The following is a 15268-nucleotide window of genomic DNA, read 5'->3' as shown; positions in this document are numbered from 1 at the left end:
TTGTTTTAAGAAAAGAGGACTGACATTCTATAATTCAAACTCTGTGTGCACTTCTTTTTCTTGTCAAATATGTCTAATCAGACCATCAGTCCTCCTCCTACATTTCTTCAAAAACCAGGTTCTCCTTGTATGTCATGGGAGGACTGGATAGTGTCATTTAGCACTTATTTAGAAGCTATTGGTGCAGAGGTATATGTGGCTAGTCGAAAATTAGCAATTTTAAAACACCACCTTGATGTAGAAGGCAGAAATGTCCTGAAAAACCTTCCCAAACTCATTTCTGCTGTGAGAAGTGGTGAGAATTATTCCAATTCCGAAGATGAGGAAGAAGATGTGTATGAAATTGCTGTGCTTATGTTAGAAGAGAACTATGGGAAAAAATCCAGTATCGTTGTGGAAAGACATACATTTTTCTCCAGGAAGCAAGAGCAAGGCGAGAACATCAATCAGTTTGTTGCAGCCTTGAGGAAGTTGGCCACCACATGCAAATTCAAAGATTTACGTGATGAACTTATTAGGGACCACTTAATTAATGCTACCTGCAACAAAAAAGTGCAAGAGAAATTACTGAACTTGATGGATCCCACGTTAGACAAAGCTATCCAAATTGCCAAACGTATTGAAAATACGACACAATATGTGAAGGAGTTGACTTGCACAGGAGTTCAGGGTGAATCAAACTCTTCCAAAGTTGGTGATGTAAACACTATTAACAAGAGTATTAACAAAAAAGTAGATATAAGCTCAGTAAAAAAGAAATCTGTTTCACAAACCTTTTGTTAAAGTATGTTATAGATGTGGTAGCAACAGGCATTCATCTGATGCCATTCATTGTCCAGCTGCGAAAAGTAGATGCTACAAGTGTAAGAAAATTTGACATTCTTCGGGGGTTTGCAAAGCTACCAATTCATTACAGACTAAATCTAATGTAAATGTAATTTGTATGATCTACAGCCGAATCTAGTGACAGTGAGGTCGAAATTTATGTAATTGAAGATGTTAATGCTGTGGGTATCAATTCGGGTAATGTGTACCAACCACCTAAATATGACATTTGGAAAAACTGTATTACTGTTCCCATGTGGGCAGATTCCTGTTCTCCGTTTACGCTCATTGACAAACATGTTTGGATGAATTTAGGTTCTATGACTCTAGAATCCACAGATGTAAATCCTGTAGGGTACTGCGGACAGAAATTACCTGTTCTAGGTTGTTTTTCAACTAACATTGCTTTTCAAGAAAGGGAGACTACTGCTAAAATGTATGTAGTGGAAAAAGGTAAGTCACTACTTGGATGGAAAGACCAGAAACATTTAGACATTATCCTTAACCCCAACCATCCATCCCAAGTATTACTCTTTCTACAAGCGCTACGAGGCCTCTGGGTAGCTAGGCGCTATAAAAGTACTCTTCATAATCATAATCATAAACCTCGGAAAGTAGCATTTGGACAATTACATTTCTCAATCTTTTTAAAAAAGAACTGGGTTGTCTCAAGAAATTTAGACATAGGATAATTTTAAAAGAGGAAATTATTCCTAAAGTACACAAGGTAAGGAACGTTCCACTGGCATTAAGAAGTCCCTTGAAAGAGGAATTGAATAGATTGAGCAAAGAAGATATAATTGAGCCCATAGAGGCATCTGAGTGGTTAAGTACCATAATTATTGCATGAAAACCGAACGGCAATATCCGCATGTGTGTGTATTTGAGGGATTTGAACCAGTGTATATGGGTTGATCGCCACCCATTACCTCATATTAACGAAATGTTGTCGAGCATTGACAATGGTAGATTCTTTTCCACCTTAGATTTGTCAAGTGCATATCATCAAATTTTGTTACAGCCTGAGTCCAAGCACTTAACATCATTTATTACCCCTGAAGGTGCATTTCAGTTTATCCGAATGCCTTTCGGTCTTGCTTCTGCTTCAGCAGTCTTCCAAAGGGTTATGCAGAACATAGTAAAGCACATTCCCAATTTATTGGTTTTTCAGGATGACATATTAGTTTGGGGTAAAGATAAAATTGAACATGACAATTTATTGGAGATGGCACTAACCAAATTAGAACAGGCTGTTTTAACTATAAGTTTGCAAAAATGTAAGTTTTGTAGAACTGAAGTAGAGTATTTGGGTCATTCCTTGTCATTAGAAGGAGTCAAACCGAAACTCAAACTTGTCGAAGATTTGGAGAAGGCGCCACTGCCACAAAACAAAGATCAGCTGAGATCATTTCTTGGTTTAGCTGAGTACTACTCAAGATTTATACCCAATTTTGCTAATTGTGTCAGCCCTCTTAGAGAACTTATGAAGAAAAATGCAAATTTTGTATGGTCTGGAAAATGTCAATGTGCATTTGAAGAGGTGAAAAGTGTGGTGGCAAATGCAATTTCATTGAAACCGTTCAACCCTAATGACAAAAGCATAATTGTTACCGATGATAGTGGTTACTGCCTTGGTGCAGTTTTGATGCAAATACATGATGGGAAAGAGCGTGTGATTGGTTTTGCTTCGCGAACACTTAAGGGTGCTGAAAGTACATACTCCACTATTGAAAAAGAGGCGTTGGCCTGCTGGTGGGGTGTTCAACATTTTAGGAATTTTGTGTGGGAATTAGTTCTGATTTGCACACCGACCACAAGCCATTAATTGATATATTTTCCACTTCTGGTGCTGGCAGGGCCACGCCACGTATAGCAAAATGGATTTATCGCTTGCAAGAATGTAATTTTTGTTTGAAATATGTTCCTGGTGTGAGAAACATCAATGCTGACTGTTTATCCCGCTTGCCGGTTGATAAGTCTGCTGACGATGAAAATAATTTTGAAGCTGATGATTGGATAGTGGCTGAGCTTTCGAGTGTATCCCATGCCATTAGTGAAACTGAATGGAAACATGCCATGTTGGAGGATGGGAGTATGAAATGGGTTATTGAAAACTTATCGAAAAATGATGGTTAGAAATTTCATGAGGACACTGTTCAATACAAGGAAGTATGGGAGGAACTGTCTATGGTGAATGGTATTCTAAGAAGGTGTGACAGACTAGTAGTTCCGATTTCTTTAAGGCCTAAATTAATGGAGCTACTACATGAAGGTCATGGGGGCATGACTGCTTTTTAGAGGAAAGCTAGAGATGATTTTTGGTGGCCAGGAATGGATAGACAAATTGAAAGGTTTGTAAGAGATTGTGTGGCGTGTTCGCGTACTGATAAGTCTCATGTCATTCAAAAGAGTCCCATACATCATGCAAAGTTTCCTGAAAAAGTGTGGGCTAAGGTAGCAATGGACATATGTGGTCCTTTTGATATTTTGGGTGTAGGTAACAGGTACGCAATTGTTTTGATGGATTATTTTTCCAAATGGCCAGAACTGACATTTGTGTGTGAAGTGAAATCCAGTAATGTAATTGAATTTTGTGAGGAAATATTTCGTAGGGAAGGATGTCCGGCTGAAATACAGACCGATAATGGATCACAATTTACCTCAAAGGAGTTTGCTAATTTTCTCACCAAGTGGGGTATAATACATTGCAAAACTCCGGTTTATCATCCCAGGGGGAATGGTTTAATTGAGCTTTTTAATCGTGTGATTGGTAAGTGCATTCAGATGGTTGTACAAAATAATGGTTGCTGGAGGAATGAGATAAAAAATATGCTATGGAATTATAGAACAACTCCACATTCTGTAACAGGTGAAACTCCTTTTTGTTTGTTAAAAGGCAGAGTACCTTGTTCTATTGCTGTGCCTGCTTGGATGGGAAGAAGTGGAAGAAGAGTGATTGATGAAAATGCTTTGAAGTTGAAAAATATCAGGATCGGTGTGAACAAAGACACAATGACAGTTTGATTAAACGACCCAGACAATTTGTGGCTGGTATGTATGTAAGAGTGAAATCTGACATTAGTCATGGTAAGGGTAAATCTAAATTATCTGATCCCAAGGAGATAAGTATGGTCAAGGGAGATTTGTTGAAATTGGCTGATGGAAAATGGTGGAATACCAATCGTGTAACCAAATGTAATGACACAGAAATACGCGAATGGTTAAAGTTCAATTCCGCAAGAATTTGTAAGCAAACAACAAATTCTAAGGGAAGTGCATGTTTCAACAAAAATGATTCTAGCAATGGTTTGAGAACCAGTAATCGTACAATTAAACCACCTTGTAAATTACAAGATTATATTTGTACTTAATATTTGTTTTTGTTTTAAGGAAAGAGAATATGTTGTATTCTTCCTTATTGCTGTGATTGATTTGTACATAGTTCAATATGTGTTTATATGAAGGCTAGGTACCATTACAAGTGTATCCTAGCAACTGGTGGGACTTCTAGAACGGTTGGGGCCGAGAGAGAGAGCTGTGGATAACAGCTGTTGAGGGTTGTTGCATTTTTACTTAGTAAAACATTCTATTTACCAACAAATTGAATTCTTCTTATCCTTAAAAGATTTTACTTTTGAGAAAGCATCACTCGAACTGTCACACGTTTGGTTGCCGACTATCACTGACTCCCTTTCAAAACACCCAATCTTAAAAACGTGTTAGCTATGCATATAATTTCTGAACTCTAGGTGTGTTGTATAAAAGTTCAAAAGAATAAAACTGAGATTTATTACAACCATCTGAACGAAACCATGAGAACAATCGTTACTACTGGGAGCGGCTTTATAGCAGTACTCTGTCAGACGCCGACAGCAACGACGGAACTGCAAGTTAGCGCAGAAGAGCGTTCATCTAGTTTTCGTAATAAAGGCGGCCATCTTGAAATGCTAAAATTTTTGCCTGTAGAACCTTGAATGGGTGTTGGTGTCATGAACACTTACTGCATTATTTAAACTTACAACATAAATTATTAACTTTATGTGCGACTAAAAAGTACACTGAGTAATAACAATATGCATTTCAAGCTCTATATACTGCTGAGAAGTTAGCAATTTGATTGCTCAGTTTGCCAAGTACACACGCACCTTATTAACTACTTACGGCTTTTGTGTCAGGATTGCGTTTTCTTTCACATTTGTTATTATCTTTGTTGCAAGCCCTCAGTATTTCCCTGAAAAGGCACTGCAGAAATGTTCTTATGCTAGACGCGCTGTGATGCTTGTCCACTTTTCATCTCTGAAACTAAGATACTCACAAGCTACGGAACCGGAAGCATTTGTTTCCTGACGTGAGGTCAGGCGAGAGTGCACCTAGAGAGGGGTCGGAATATGGTAATTTGCACCCTTTGAAACCGGTGTCGTGCACCCATATCTTGGTAAGATTAAAATATATCGTGATGTGTGTTGCTTTACATTTACTTATGCCGTTTTGAATAGCGCGGACATTACCCGAAGGTGTTAGAATTCTACAAAACGGCAATAACGTACTGCATAGCAATCAATTTCATCAGCAATAAAAATAGGATGACAAGATGTGAAGAAGTAGGAAGCTAAACGAGATATCGTACGATGTCAGGGGTATGCAGAAATACAATACACAGTACACAAAGGTGGTCAACTTGCGTGCGCCGACCCCGGAAAACGCTCTTTGGTGATTGTTGGAACTGTGAATCGCTTATCTCATTTTGTGGTATAATTTTCCTTCACATTTTAAAATACATAATTCAGATACATATTGAATTTGTCAAGTGAAATTTATTATTCATGTTGTGTTTGAACTTTAATCCATTTATACCTTATGCTCGCTTTTGATAAACAATTTTCGAAAACGAAAATGTCTCCTATCCAAATGGAATTGCATATTTCTAAGCCGTGCCCTGAATGGCATGATCTATAGGCCTCAATCCACTGATTTGACAATATGTCTGCACTTGGAAACAGGCTTAATGAAGAAATAATGATCAAAGTGCATACTCCCAAGACCAGTCCCCTGCACAGTATACATAAATACATTTCGGGCTGTTTATCAGCAGGTGGAATGCTTTGCATCTCAATAGATTAGCATGCTCCTGAATCTGCATTGTTCAGTACCCCTACTGTTCTTCAGGACTTTGGGTTCATGCAATTTGAAATATAGTTGTTTTACCGATCTTTATCTGGTATTTGCACTTTTATCAGAATGTTTGCAATTACCTGATCTTGTGTAATGTATTGTGATCACTTCTTCCTGGTAGCCTTCTCGGTCCAGCACGGATTGTTCCGGTTGTCTGGAGGGAGGCGCGGCCAACCAGAAGTAGGCTCTGACCACGTCCTCTTCTTGCTTGGAGGGAGGTTAGTGGTAGAGTTGCTTACACTATAAACAAGCATTGGAAATGCAATAGGTCTCGCATTAAAAAAGTTGGAGCTATTGGTCTTGTAAATTACAAATATTTTATTTATGTGTTGGTTTTTAAAATAGCTAAATGGATAGCTTTGTCATTTACAATGCCAATAGTTATAACTTTCGCGAATGTGACACCTATAGCATTTGGAATGCAACATGTTTTGTATTTACGTGACTTAGATGGCAGCTCTGGTCGTTAGGCCACATCTCCAGAGAGCACGAGAGTGCAGCAGGGGAGAGAAGCACAGAGAGGGAGCAGAGAGTGCAGCAAGGAAGAGAAGCACGGAGAGGGAGCCCAAGAGTGAAGCAAGGGTGAGATGCACGGACAGGGAGCCTGAGAGTGCAGCAGGGGACAGAAGCATGGAGAGGGAGACAGAGTGTATCAGGGGTGAGAAGTACGGACAGGGAGCCCAAGAGCGAAGCAAGAGAGAGAAGCAGGAGAGGGAGTCTGAGATTATAGAAAGGGAGAGAGTTGAGTATAGAAAGGGAGAAGATGAGTTTGGGGGAGAGGCATGAGAGGTGGAAGGCAGAGCAATGGAGATAGACCTGGGAAAGGAGTAACCATGGGGGAGATGAAGATGAGAACAACAGGGAAAAACTAGTGGTGTTGACTAATGCCGAAATGGTATAAATGATGCTGTGTTAGTGCTCATTGACAATCGTGTGTACCTTGAGGAGAGATGGGAGAGGGGAGGGGAGAGAAGGGGAGAGTGAGGAAAGAGGGGAGAAAGGGAGGAGAGTGTGGAGAGAGAGGGTAGAGGAGAGAGAAGGAAGAGTGTGGAGAGAGATGGTAGAGGGGAGGGGAGAGGAGAGTGAAGAGAGGGGGGAGAGAGAGGAGAGAGAGAGGAGAGAGGAGACAGGAGAGAGGAGAGTTGTGAGAGGGGAGAGTGGTGAGAGGGAGGAGAGTGGTGAGAGGGAGGGTAGAGTGGGGATAGAGGGGGAGGGGAAAATGATGGGAGAGTGAGGAGTGAGGGGAAAAAGAGAAGGCAGGGGAGAGTGATGGTGACTAACAACCATTGACAAAGGCAATAGTCCTGACTTGATGTTACTTGTTGCATCATATATCTGGATGTAATGACAGAAACTGCAAAATACAAGTCGGGCGGCACACTATGCTAAGCACAGATTTGTAGCTTACTTAATTACATTGCCCACGCCCCTTTGAGAGACACCCGCCCCCCCAGTTTTTACATCCCACTTAAAGCCCTGAGTAAGCTGGTAGCTTTGAGCAACTGGTGTAGTAGGGGTTCAGTGATTTGTAGCAGCGGCTATTTTTCTTGTATTCCTTAACCTTAAAATAACAACAACAAAAATGGAGTCGTAAAGTGGAGCTACTCTGACTCTCTGAGCATACGTTAGCTAACGCTGCTCCTAGTTTGCTTGACAACACGCAGGTCGCATTGACCAATAGCAGAGTGCGGCACATCAAAGAGGCTCTCTGCCTCCTGAGCAGTAATTAGGGATGCGATGTTAACGAGCGCCGCTCAGATTCCAGGCAGCCTACGGGAGCCCGGGAGGTCTTGGGGGTCCGTGAAGACATGCATACTGAGCGGGAGCTAATCGAACACAAGCTGGGCTGCTAATTGGCAGGTTTAGAGGGGTCAGCAGCAACGCTCGTTCATTTATCTCAGACAATGCGAGTAGTTTTTAAAAGAACAGCGAGCCAACACGGAGGGCATTGCTGTGGGGAGGGGGGAGGAGAAATTAAGCTTACACATGTAATGTAGTATTGTACCGAGTTTGAGGTGTCCGGTAAGGAGGGAACTGGTAAGCATCCATTTCCTGGTGGGCATGTGTAATACTACTGGTGTATGATGACGATGCATTCATATTACAAGATGTTCTGATCAGCACTGCAGTGCTACTTGTTGCCAGGACTGCTTCTGGTGGGACATCCTTGAAACCTATATTTGAAGAAAGGAGTAATGAATGTTGGCACGTGCTGGCACTCAAATGTAAACACATGTCTTGCAATTTAAAAAGATAGAGCTTTGTACGTAAATATCACATATGATTTTATTCTTTTCATCAATTTTCCTTATGAGTAGTCATAAACCCTAAGACAGGCATGTGTTTCCCGTGTCCCTACATTATCGCTTTTTCAAGCCTAACACAGTTCTGTGAAAACGTCTCGGTATTCGGTTTCAGGCGTTAGACTGTATAAGTCTCCCCAGGCGATTTTATATTTCCCATAAAGTTGATCAGTTATGAAGTAGTCTTCACATTGACAAGATTTCAGATTGCTTGCTGTAGGTAAAGCATGATGTGGCGGCGGAGCGGGGGTGTGGGAGGAGGGAGAGCGGATTAAGGAGTTTTAAAAGAACAGCGAGCCAAGACGGAGGGCATTGCTGTGGGGAGGGGGGAGGAGAAATGCGACACGGCAGGCAGGGGAGGGGGCGGAGCAGGGGTGTGGGAGGAATGCGGCTGAGGGAACAGACGGCGATTTGATGATGTGCACGCGCATTTTAGGTCAATGCGCATGCGCATTGACCTAAAACCGCACGGGCACAGCACCAAATCGCCAGTTGGGTAAAGTTTGTTTAAAGCCCTATAGTCTCGCTCTGCTCAATGCGCATGCGCATTGAGAGGCAAGACCTAAAAAGGATGCTCTGGCAGACGCGCTGAGGGTGCGCTGCTGGTGCGCCAAAAGCAAGCCCATCTGCGCCTGGACGTCGCCAGGAGCAGGAATCCCTGCCTGTCTCCCTCCATTTCAGGTTGGAAATTCGTTAGCCACCATTGCGTATTCCAGAGAGGAGTTAGTGGGGTTAAAGTATGCTAATACAACTATGGCTATCTTATCACAGGTTGTTTGCCCTACTCCTACCATAGTTGAAGGACCTTTTTCCTGCCGCATATGCAAATTTCAATGCGCGTCTACTCACTCTTATGCTGATGGTAACATACCTAATTTAAAGCAGAACTCTCATCCCGATTAGACTACTGCAACGCTCTGTTTCTGAATGCCCAGCAGGGACTTCTAGATAAACTTCAAATCCTGCAGAATGCAGCAGCTCGCCTGATCACAGGCACTCCCAAGTTCACCTCAGTCTCCCAGGACCTTGTAAAGCTACACTGGCTGCCAGTGCGGAAAAGAATCTTGTTTAAGTCACTCTGCGTGATTTTCAAGGCGTTGCATGGCCTGGGCCCCCAATGCCTGACCCCTTTCTTCCAGTGGTATAAGCCAGTGCGAGCTCTACGATCAGCCGAGCAGGGGCTGGCTGTCGTCCCCAGAATAAGAAAAGTCCGCTGGGGAGGCAAAAGTCTATCCCTAGGCGCCGCTAAGGCATGGAACGCGCTGCCGTCAAGTCTCAGATTGACCCCCGACTTGCTCAAGTTCAGGAAGGCCCTTAAAACGTGGCTCTTTACACGCTAACTTCCCTGCCCACGCCCACTAGCGATCAGTCAGCGCCAGGACACCTTCGGGTAACAGTGCGCTTTAAAAATGTCAAAAATAAATAAATAAATAAATCCAAAAGAATTCAAACAACATACCAGAGCGGATGTCGATCTTAATCGGAATTGCTTCCTGGCCAATGTAAGGTCACTGCCTAAACATGCCTCTAATATATGGGACCTTTTAACCACTAATAATCCCCTTTTAGGATTTCTCACAGAAACATGGATTAGGCCCCATTCAAACCCGGATATTGCAGTGGCGCTTCCCGATAATGATCATATCTTAAAACTCGATAGAGAGCATAGGAATGGGGGAGAGATAGTCATAGTTCATAAAAACTCTGTGAATATCTCCATCCTAGACCAAATGAGTAATGAGCAATTAGAAATACAGATTTTTAGCTTTAACCCCTACCGCGTTTTCCCGCTGTGCGCGGGAATTTAAAAAATGGCTTGTTTATGACAAAGCCAGCTCGTCATCCGCGTAGCGCAGGTAACGCCCATGACGAGCTGGCTTTGTCATTAGCGCCGAAGGGGTTAATTTACAGCACAATCTGAACTGGAAAGGAGAGTTGGTATACCGCCCACCAGGACCCCTTACCAACACTTCTTCGCAGCTTATTGAATTCATTGCCCCCTACGTCATCGCATCTAGGAATTTTCTGCTTCTTGGTGACTTCAACATACATAGTGAGATCTTAGATAACCAAGAAACTTCATCTTTTCTTATGGAGTTGTCTGGACTTAATCTTATTGCCATAAACAAAGATCCCACCCACCAGGCAGGGCATACTCTAGATATCATTCTAACTAATTCTCCTGACTTAGCATATATGGCCACGACCCCTTTGATCTTGTCTGACCACTCTATGGTGGAATTCCAATTTAACACCCATGAGGCTCCCCTGTCCTAAACACTTACCAATGAAAAAGTATAGGAAATGGAATCGGTCTCTCCTGAACACTTCTCGGATACCTTTTGTCCCCCTGAGCACAAGGATTCAGACAGCGTAAATGAACGCCTTGCATCATTCAATTCTAACTTATTGGCTACTCTAGACAGATTAGCCCCTCTAAAACCATGCCCTCCTACCGCTAAACGTCACCAGGCACCATGGTATTCGGCACCCCTGCGTCAGGAGAAAGCCTTGTGTAAAAGATTAGAGCGCCTTTGGTGTCGATCTCAACGCTCTACTGTCAAAGAAAAATATAGAGAGGCTCTCAAGCTGTATCACCGTAACCTAATAAATGCCAGGAAAACACATATAGCTGCTACTCTTATACAAGCCGGGAGCTCTCAGAAATGTCTCTACCAAACCCTAAAATCTTTTACTAGCCCTGCAGCCTGCGCCACATCCTTTTTACCTTCTCAAACACAGTGCGACAGCATTGCTAGTCATTTCATTGAGAAAATTGACACGATTTATAACAATATCATTTTGACTGGCAATCTCCATTCTTCAGCTGATATGGTGCTCGAACCAACCCCTTTAGCGAATAACTCTCTTGACAATTTCCCTTTGCTTACGATCGAAGAGACAGAAATGCACCTTAAAAATGCCAAATCCGGATCTCCGCTTGATTTAATTCCAGCGAAAATAACATCCATTTTGGCTAAACAGCTGGCTAACCCCATTTGCAATATTCTTAACTGCTCCCTGACAGTCCTTCCTCCAGCCTGGAAAGCTGCACAGATTCTGCCTATTAAAAAGAACCTAAAAATTCCCTCAGAAGACATAACAAATTACCGCCCGATCTCTTTGCTTCCTTTGCACACTAAAATTCTTGAAAAACACATTAACACACATCTTTCTAATTACATTGAAACCACTGACAGTTTGGACCCCTCTCAATCCGGCTTTCGTCCTTGCTATAGTACGGAGTCATCGCTAGTGGCAGTTACAGATACTATCAGAATGCTGCTGGATAGGGGTCAGGCGGTACTGTTGGTGCTGCTTGACCTTTCAGCAGCATTCAACACCATATCACACCAAATCTTGCTCAGAAGACTGAGTGATATTGGTGTTACTGGGCTTGCCCTGGAATGGCTTACCAACTTTCTCACAGACAGAACACAGACCGTTAACTTAGGTCCTTTTCATTCCAAAACTTCTATGGTCACTAAGGGAGGGCCCCAGGACTCATGCCTGAGCCCCACTTTGTTCAACGTTTATGTGGCGCCCCTAGCAAGACTATTGAGAACACTGGGATTCATCCCCATATCTTATGCGGATGATACCCAGCTACTCTTGCCTCTAGATAAATCTAACCCTAACTGCCAAACCATCTTTGGCAACGGTATGAAATCTGTAGCACAGTGGATGAAAGACAATTATCTCCAGCTGAATCCCACCAAATCAGAGATAATGCTTTTTGGAGAGGCTACTTTGATTTGGTCACCCACTTGGTGGCCAGAGGAACCGGGCCCTACTCCCTCACCTAAATTAGTGGTGAAAAATCTTGGAGTTCGCCTTGACCAAAAACTTATTTTGAGAGCTCATGTTTCCACTACTGTCGGAGCCTGCTTTCATGTTCTTAGGATGCTCAGAAGAGTATTCCCTTTATTACCCTTGTCCGCTAGGAAAACCTTAATACAGGCACTAGTTCTTAGTCGCTTAGACTATTGCAATGCGCTCCTTATATCAGCAACTGAAAAAGACATCAATAGACTGCAAGTAGTCCAAAATACAGCTGCTCGCCTCGTGGCTGATGTCCCACACAGAACAGCCTCTCTGCCTCTGCTCAAGAAACTTCATTGGCTGCCTATACGTAAGAGGATCTATTTTAAAATCTGTTGTATGGCCTTTAAAGCGGTCTACAAACTAGGGCCTAGCTACTTGAATGAGAAATTTGTAAACTATGTTCCCAGTAGATCGCTCCGTTCTGGAGATAAGGCTCTGAGTAAGGTTCCTCGTATTTGTAAATCACGACAAGGAGGCAAAGGCTTTTTCCATCTTGGCCCCTGGCTTTGGAACAGTCTACCTATCCACCTGCGACAGTGTCCTGACCTCCTGTTATTCAGAAGACAACTGAAAACGTTTCTCTTCTGATCTGTCTGATGGAGTGTCATTGAATCCTAGCGTGGAGATACCCTTATGGGGTGAGTCATGCGCTCTAAAAATTCCAAATTCAAATTAATTCTCCTAGCCACTGATCGGCACCTCTTTTACAGTTCATTAGGGGCTGAAAGAGTGAGAGTTGCTTGTCTTTTGAAAGGATTCTAATTGGTAGTAACTTCAAGTGCAGGACAGTGGACCTCCTACAATGCCTCTGTGCTAGCTATGGGGCAGGGACTGTGATTGCAGGGCCAACGTGTAAATTGCGGGATGGTTGGCCATCCTATTTAGTGCAGAAATATTTCAGAGAAAGGGTGTTGAGTAAGATGCAGGGAGTAAGGAGAGGACAAGAGAAGTTGAGGGGCTCATGATCAAGAGCAGTCCTCAGCCAAGATGGAAGTGTTAAGCAGAAACAGGGTGAGCAAAGCTGAAAAGAGAAATTGATTGAAATACCTTCAAAGAGAAGGGCTTTCAGTTTATTCTTGAAGATGTACACAAGGGTAGTGGTACGTAACCCAGGATGTAAAGAGTTCCAGATTATGGTAGCTCTCCCTGAAAAAATTGAACCTTCTTGAAGTAGTTTCTCAGTGCATTGTGACAGCTTGCCCTCAGAAGATTTTATTAGCTTGACGTCCAGGTATCGTCCGGTGGATGTTGTTCTGCACATAGTTTTGTCTTCATTTGGAAGCAAGCAGAGCATTTGACGTATCAGTGAGATATGGTCATCCCTTTTGATGCCAAATACCAATAATTCTGTGGCATGCAGTACTGAATTTAGTGGACCAAGATGCATTTTGGGAAGACCGATCAAAAAGGTGTTGCTGTACTCGATCCTTGACGGCACCAGTAAGTGAACTAGAGTCTTGAGATCCTGTTCAGGAATGAAAAAACGAAACCTTTGAACAGACAAGATTGATTGATAAGGAGGCAGGAGATATGTGAATCCATGATGCGGAGTATGTTGTCAACGACTTGGAGATGTACTTTTTCTCTTATGAAACTTTCACTGAAGCCAGACTGGTATTCCTGTAAGAGGGCATTTTGTGGAATATGTAGTACACAGCTTTCAATAACTTTTGTTAGACATGTAAGCTTGGATTTGGGGTGAAAGTGGTTGAGATAACCTGCTTCAGTGGAAGTATATTTGAGAAGTGTAGTGAATTGGTCATATTTTAGGCCCTTAGGGAGCATTCCCTGCCTGAGGCAGAGATTCACTAAACTTGTCCAGTAAGGATACAGGTGGTGAGCAAGGTCTTTGGCAATGTTCCCAGCTATCTGATCCATGCCGTGGTTCGATGGTTTAGTTTTCAAAATGATTTTCAGTAACTCATCCTCCAAGATGAAGTCAAAATATTGTCAAGCGTTCTTTAACTTGCAGGTTGTGGTCAAGTTGAGGAAGCTGTGCCCAAATGTTTATCTTGGTGCGTTCACAGACGCTCGGTGCAGTTAGCCCATTGTGAGTTTTGACATCACAAGTTGGAAGACGAAGAGACTTAGTCAGTAGCCGTAGCACTATAAGAGTTCCAAGCTATTCAATAAGGTAATTTTTGCAACCCAAGTTGAAGGAGGGGAGGCCATTTGTTAATTGCCATGCTTGGGCTATGACCAAATCAACTGAGCTGATGTGGGAACACTGGTTTTAAAAGGTGTCTACAAAAGGAGCAGCCAACAACCCAAGCAGTCGCTATTCCTATGCCTGGAGCCCCTAGAGGCCCAAACTCCGTGAATCCTACTAGGAGCATGATGATAGGTGATGTCCCAAAGGGAAATAACGAGTTAATACTGACTGTACAAGCACACTGTAACGCATAAATGAGCCAGAGGGCAATGAAGATATTTTATGGGCGTCATTTAAGCAATGCTCGGGCCAGGAGGTAGTGAAGAAAATCTTATTAAATGCCCCTTGCCCATATTGCAACCTGGTTAAAAATGCTGTTGAACGGAAGGTAAGCAATTGATGCTCATTTGAGGCGAGAGACCAGGAGTTGACAAGGTTTGACGATTTTGGGGCAGTTCGGTGCACCGGCAGTCTGAGAAAGCATTGCTCTTTCGTGAATCAACTAAGTGATTAGTCCATCCTTGTACAATCTAGAAAGAGAAGGCGGTTTGGAGAAACTAGACATGCCTCTATGCTTTCAGATAATGTGGTCTCTTTGGGGCACAAATCTGTTGTCAAGCTTACGTGCAGTACATGATGACGAGATACAAGGCAGAGCCAAAGAGAGGGCGGAAGCAAGGAGACTCTCTTTCCAATACTTAATTGATCTATCATTGTCTCTGGAGGAGAGCATTTTGTTACCTGAAGACATGCAGGCTGCATCTCGTTGAATATGATTTTGATATTTCCTGATTCTCTACAGTTCATAAAATAAGACCGGAAACATGAGTCCAATCCCTGCATCTTTAGATCAAAGACCATAAACTGAAAAAAGCAAAAGGAAGAAGAAACAATATTTTAGTGACCCCTCTAAACAACAAAACTCAAGCAGAATAATGCTAGCCCAGTCTTTCTTGCAGCTACCTTGTATAATAAAGTTACATTATAATGG

The 15268-nt window shown here is 42.6% G+C and overlaps 1 protein-coding gene across 1 annotated transcript in view; it reads left to right on the top strand.

The window, feature by feature from the left end:
• Positions 1-5135: 5135 nt before the first annotated feature.
• LOC144818325 (uncharacterized) overlaps positions 5136-15268 on the top strand; it is a 557334-nt gene continuing 547201 nt past the window's right edge. Inside the window, exon 1 of the mRNA XM_078675638.1 lies at positions 5136-5260. The gene's annotated coding sequence lies outside the window, so the exon portion shown is untranslated. The remainder of the gene's footprint in view (positions 5261-15268) is intronic.

Source organism: Lissotriton helveticus, chromosome 2_1 (genome assembly GCF_964261635.1).
Source record: "Lissotriton helveticus chromosome 2_1, aLisHel1.1, whole genome shotgun sequence".
NCBI classification, from domain to species: Eukaryota; Metazoa; Chordata; class Amphibia; order Caudata; family Salamandridae; genus Lissotriton; species Lissotriton helveticus.
Note: the sequence above shows the minus strand (reverse complement) of the source record. Positions and strands in the feature narration are given on the sequence as shown.